Source organism: Pan troglodytes, chromosome X (genome assembly GCF_028858775.2).
Source record: "Pan troglodytes isolate AG18354 chromosome X, NHGRI_mPanTro3-v2.0_pri, whole genome shotgun sequence".
NCBI classification, from domain to species: Eukaryota; Metazoa; Chordata; class Mammalia; order Primates; family Hominidae; genus Pan; species Pan troglodytes.
The window spans coordinates 51,036,449-51,043,217 of NC_072421.2; positions in this window are offsets into that span (position 1 = coordinate 51,036,449).

Below are 6,769 nucleotides of genomic sequence, written 5' to 3' on the forward strand. Positions count from 1 at the left end.
CGAGACTCTGTCTCAAAAAAAAAAAAAAAACTTTAATAATAAGCAAAACTATAGTGTTTAGGGGTGCAAATGAAGATGGTAGAAAGTATCAATGAAAGCAAAGTAGAGACTTTTACGAAAGTCAGGCAAGGGGTACATTTAGATTTGATTGAATGGGATGTGTTCAGGAAGGGACATACTAGCGGTTTGTAAATTACAGGAAGTATTCTGTTCTTTAGGTAGTGGTGTGTGCCCTATAGTTACTGTTTTCAGTGTGAATATAATTTATATATTATGTTACTGTTACATATTTAATAATATGCTTAAAATAAAAATGAAGACAGACTTAGAAGGAGCAGCCAGTGTGAAGAGACCTCAGGAAGCACCTGGGAGGCTGTAATGTTCTATTTCTTGACACACACACACACACACACACACTTGTGTATATATATTAACATATATGTGTGTAATACACTCCTTTATATGGCATGATAAAAATCTCCTGATATCCATATGCTTGTTTCTTGTATGTTTTCTTCTACAAATCATGAGAGAGTCTGTGAAATGTTTGAAAAACAATGTAGGCTTTAGCACAACAAAATGAATTGGAAGAATTTTCAATATCCTCTCTTCAGTTTGGGCTTTTGTTGTTGTTCCTGTTCTGCTCAGCAAACTAAAACATGCTGTTGAGTCTGAAACTTCCAGACAAGGCTGGGAGGACCAGCAAAAGGAAAAACTAGAGCTAGAAAGATGGGGATAAAGTCAGAGAAATGAACACAGACATGGTACATGCCAGCAATGCATCACCTTTTGATCAAGGTCCCTTATGCAGACTAAGGGTGGCAAAGGCACCTTATAGAAAAGCCTGGACTGCTCATTACATTGCAGCCTGCACGGCAAGAAGCTCAATTGGTGATTGCCAGGGATTCCTTTCTGGAACTACTAGCTCATCACATCTTCCTGGAAGCATGACCTACATGACCTGGTGAGGTCGCTGCTGCTTCCCATATAGTAAACCTGATTGCCCAGACACTCCCAAAGAAGGATCAGTGGGAGGAGTCTGTGTTCTCTTGCTTGTAGAATGAAGCAATCTCACCTAATCACTCGGTTCTCGGTTGGTGTGGTGGGCTCCATGGAAAATTTACTGTTTCAGGGAGTTTTGTTGAATGAGCCTTTGCCCATCTACCATCCTTGTGTGTCTTGAGTGACTACTGTTCTAGAGATTATTGTCATGTTTCGCAACTTTCATGAGGTGAGAGTGTTACCCCAAGCCTCAGCTTCACTGTCAACCCACCTCTTCTTCTTGCTAAGGTGGGAGCACACCCACGGTTCCTGAAATGGTTAATATTAGTGTCACCTTGACTGGGTTGAGGGATGCCTCTGTGCCTGGTGATGCATTGTCTCTGGGTGTGCCTGTGAGGGTGTAGCCAGAGGCGATTGATGTGAATCAGTGGACTGGGAGGGGAAGAGCCCCCTTAATGTGGGTGGTTATCATCCAATCAGCTGCTGGTGCAGTTAGAACTAATCAAGCAGAGGAAGGGGACTTTCTCTATCTCTCTCTCTCTCTCTCTCTCTCTCCCCACATTTGGGAATGTGATACCATTTTCTCCTCCTTTCCTCGGACAGCCATCTCCAGGATCCATGGCCTTTGGACTCTGGGACTTGCACTAGCAGCCTCCCGGGAGATCTCAAGATTTTAGCCTCAGACTGGGAACTGCAGTATTAGCTTTCCTGGGTTTGAAGTGTTTGGACTTAGACTGAGCTATCCTGCTGGCTTTTCTTATTCCCCAAATTGCAGAGGGCATATTATGGGACTTCATCTTTATAATCGTGTGAGCCATTTCTCCCTATTAAACTTCCTGCTATATAAATATATACACAAATATATCTTATTGGTCCTGTTTTCTTCACTCTGGAGAACCCTGACTGCTGCAGTTCTCTAGAGGGCAGCTCACCCTCTGCTTTGGGATATGGCCCTCTTGAAACCTTCAAATTCTGAGATTGGGGCAGTGGTAAAACAGAAAAATGTAGAGAGTAATAAAGCTATCTCTGCCTAGCCAGTCGACTTCCCTCCAGCTTCCCTTTTAAATATTGGAAGTAAATACTTAAATAATTCTTTTGGCTCCACATATTTTATTGCTTCTTTCCAGAAGGACATGTGCTTGCTTGAGATGCGGTAGATGTGGCCTGGGTGATCTGGAGGTGTAGAGGTTGTGGGTGGATGAGCATAAGAATATACTTGTCCCTGTTACTCTGTGATCCTGTGCCCTAGGGCTGTACTTTTTCCTTCTGCTTAGCTTTTTGGGAAGTGCTGATTAGAATGCAGGATGAATTTACATAGTGGGCTGCTCTGACTGGAATGGTTTAATACAGAAATGAGTGGGGAGTGTGGATGTGGGGGTGGAAAGAGACGTGAATCTAATTTTCCTTATGAATCTGCATCTTTTATGCAATAGAGCTCCGCTTGCATCTGAATAGTTGTCTCGACAACGCCACAGTGAGTGTAAATCGATTTAAGAAAAAGACTGCTATGACAGTGGGGTCAACTTAGGAGCACAGAAGGAACACACACAGTGTTTTAGCAGCTGGACAGTGCAGAAACTAAGGGACTGTGGCTCCAGGAAACACACACTCAATTGTAAACACGTGCTTTCCACCCAGAGCCTCAATATCATATGTGTTATTCCACTGACCTTCCACTCACTTTCAATCTCATATTTCACAATGAAGATGCCTTTCCCCTCCTTGTCTGGTTCCACTCATTTTTCATCATTCCCAGATCCTCTGGGGAAAAGAAGCCAGGGATTTTGAAGAAGACTCCTTTGTGAATTCAAAAGCCCAGTTGCCTCACATGCCTGTGGAATCCAGCTGAGGGTCAATGCCAGGTGGAGAGGAGCCTCATGACCGCTTCGTGGCCCTTTGCCCTTTCCCCTGGGGTGCAGCAAACAATATATTTAGAACAGCAGAGGCTGCTGAGCCTAAGACTGAGAGGACGGCCAAAGGCTGGAAGACTGCTAAGCCTGTGGTCATGGCCAGAGACCAGGGAAGAGACAAAACTGAAAGATAGGCTGCTAGGCCCTGACTTTCGTGCCATGGTCATTCTCTGCCATAATATAAGCACTTGCTGAAAAACATTCAGATGGCAAAATAGGTATAAAATGATGAATATCTCCTGACCCTACACACCCCTGCAAGAGCTGTGACTGCTATGCACACCCCAGCCTATGCTCCCTGTAGAGATAGATGTTTAGATGAGGAAGCATAGACACACGAGAACATGTTTTCCTTTTCATTTTCCTTGTACAAATTTATGTTCTACCCTACACATAAGGACGGTCCTGTAGCAGGCTCCTTCCACATCAGGAACATTGACAGTGTCTCTGCAAAGTCTCACCCAAACAGAGGCCTCTGCTCTGTGTAGCCCCTGCTCAAAGGTGGCCAGGCATAGCCCTGGCTGCTCTGCTCATCCCTGCACAGTACTGAACCTCAAGGGACACTCTCCCCTGTCAACCCTAGGGAGCTCCTGATAGGACATAGACTACCCCTACCTTCACATAGAATATTCAAGTCAGTCACTTCACTGGTCACTGAAAAGGATGTGGAGGACTCCTGCCATCCCCCATACACCTGATTTACAATGATCCCTTATGGGAAAGCAGGAATCCTTTTGACCTGGAAGACTGAATTCCAGGAAATACTAACCTGTAGCCCAGAAAAGACCAGCAGCCCAGTGGGCTTGTTCTTCTCTCCCTCTAGTTGGGCCTGAGAGTGGCCAGGGGAGGAAGTTTACCAGCCTGTTAACCAGGCACATGATACCTGGGAGCTAGTCCTCCTGATGTCTCCCAAAGGACTGTGAAAAACGAGCTTTTGGGGGGCTGCTTGTTTCCCTAGTACTCTGCTGGAAGTGGTCTTCTCCTGGAAATGCCTTGAAAATCCCAAGTCCTCCAACCTGCTTCAAAGGCCAAGTATACCATCTTGGGCCCCTGGTATGGAGCGACACACAGATCTCCACCTAGACTTCAATTCACAAAAATGAATATTATCATTTCCCAGATTGTGAAAGTAAGGGAAGCTCTTGGATAGTCTTAAGCAAGAAAGTGATGGGATCCTTTCCTCTAGATGCAAGGCCACAGGGGACCTACAGAACACGCCCTCTCCCTGCCTACCAAACTCTAATCTATATGAAGAGCCAAGCTCTTGCTCCCGTGCCCTTTGTTTTCCTTTGGAATAAATTGCTACTTTTCCTGATTATAATGAGTACATATGAATTATTTTCAAAATTGAAACAACTCAGGGATGCTTGTGGTTAAAAGTAGAGAGCATTTGAAATTGCTCTGCCTGGAGGTGACTGCAATTAATTTTCTGCTGACTGTGGCAGGCAGAATTTTGGCCCCTAGATCCTCACTCCTGGGGCTCACTCCCACAAATACGTTTCATTACATGGCAAAAAGGACTTTACACATGCAATTAAGGTTACTGACCAGTTGAGCTTAAGATAGGGCAATTACGCTGGATTATGCAGGTGGACCTGATGTAGCCACTTGAGCCCTTAAAAGTAGTGAGTAGAAACAGAAAAGGAAGTCGCAGAGATTTGAAGCATGAGGCCTCGACGGGTCATTGCTGGTTTGAAGGTGGGGGTGCCGTGTGAAAAGGAATGCAGGCAGTCCGAAGTTCCTCAGAAAAAGGACCCAGCTGACGGTGGGTGAACAATGGAAACCTGAGTCCTACAACCACAAGAAATTTTAAATTCTGCCAACAACCTGAGTGAGCCTGGAAGTAGATTCTTCCCCAGAGCCTGCAGAAAGGAATGTATCCATGCCTACATTTTTGTCTCAACCTTGTGAGACCCTAAGCAGAGAGCCCAGCTAAGCCACGATATTCCTGGCCTTCTGAGCCATGAAAACTGTGAGTTAATAAATGAGTTTTGCTTTAAGACACTAAGTTGATGGTAATATGGTATGGCAATGATAACAAATACAGTGACCATCCTTTAATGCATCTCTTCTTCCATATATGCACACACGAACACAAATGCACCCAATATATATGTGTGATTAACATGTACATTGGGTTTTTGTGAACAGTTAAAACAATTTGCCTTGCTTCTTCTTAACCTTCTTCCTCCAGTGTCCCTTTTTATCCCCTTTAACCAATATTAGTAATTTCAGATTTATAATTTTCTACCTTTCTCTTTGATGACATATATCCTTATACCTTTGTGATATTGTGATATAACAAGGAATACATGTTTTGTCTCCTGTCTCCAGTTCCTGTAATAGAGCTCCTAAAACCCTTGTAATTTCCTGAGCAACAGGAGTGTACAGAACATCTCTTGTTCTAATATTTGATCTCTGATCCCCATTTCTGACACAGAGCCTGAATTTTCTGGGTAATAAAAGTGTCTTTTGTACCAATGAGGCAACTTTTGGTGGCCTCCTGCATGGAGCTGGTCACCAGAAAAGCCAAGCCATGGTTAGAGGGCTTGGAACTTTCAGCTCCACTTCCTATCCTCGGGGAAAGGGACACAAGCTAGAAATTGAGTTAATAATAGACCATACCTGTGTGGTGAAGCCTCCATAAAAGTCCCTAAACTATGGGGTTCAGAATGCTTCCAGGTCGTTGAACACACCTATGAGCCAGGAGGGTGGCACACCTCAACTCCATGGGGACAGAAGCTCCTTCACTCAGGACCCTTCCAGACCTCACCCTATGTATCCTTCAAGGGCTGTTCATCTATATCCTTCATTATATTCTTCATTATATAATAAACTGGTAATTGTAACAAGTGTTTTCCTTGAGTTCCGTGAGTTCTCCTAGCAAATTATCAAAGCCAAGAGTCATAGGAACCCTGAATGAGAGCCAGTTAGAAGTACAGGTGAAAACCTGGGGCTTAAGATTGGCATCTGGGGTGGGAGGCAGTCTTGTGGGACTGCACCCTTAAAGTGCGGGATCTATGCTAACTCCAGTTAGTGATAGAATTGAACTGAATTGTAGGACATCCAGCCGGTGTCTGCAGATAATAGGAAAACTTGTTAATGTGGGAAAAATCCCCTCATTTGGTGGCCAGAACTGTCCTGTATTGAGTGTGTGTAGTATAAGGGAGAAAATGCACAAACTCCAACACTTAGCACATCAATTCACACACAGCAGGTATTCAATCAATGTCTGATGAATAAATGATGAAATTGGCATTATGTCATCTATCAGACATTTATTCTCTCTACATCCTTGCAAAGTTAAGGAAATCCATGTGTATATCACTCAATTTTGTAGAAAACCAGACTGAAAGAGAAGGCAAAAGCCAGGATATAATCATCTTTATACTTTGCTATTTTAGTTTTCTGGAAACCAACTATTTATTGGTGATTATTTTTGCTGATTACCATGTAATCAGCCCTAGCCCTAGCCTTAGTCCTAACTATAACCACAACCCTAACTCTAAACGCAACCCCATAACAAGCCCTACACTAAACCTAGCCCTAAACCCTAACCCTAACCCTAACCCTAAACCCTAAACCAGATTCTGACCCTGACACTGACTCCCAATGTGACCTGTGACCAGCCTTGACTGATATCAACTGGTCTTGACTGACTTCGACAGGCTGTGACAGGGCATGACAGGTTCTGACCAGTCTAGACCAGTCTTGACTGTCTGGGACTGATTATACCAGCCATGACTGCAATTAACTGGTCTTGACTAGCCATGACCAGCTTTCACTGGCTGTGACCAGAATTGACCATATTTGACTGGCTTTGACTGACTGTGCCCAGCTTTGATCAGTCTTATCTG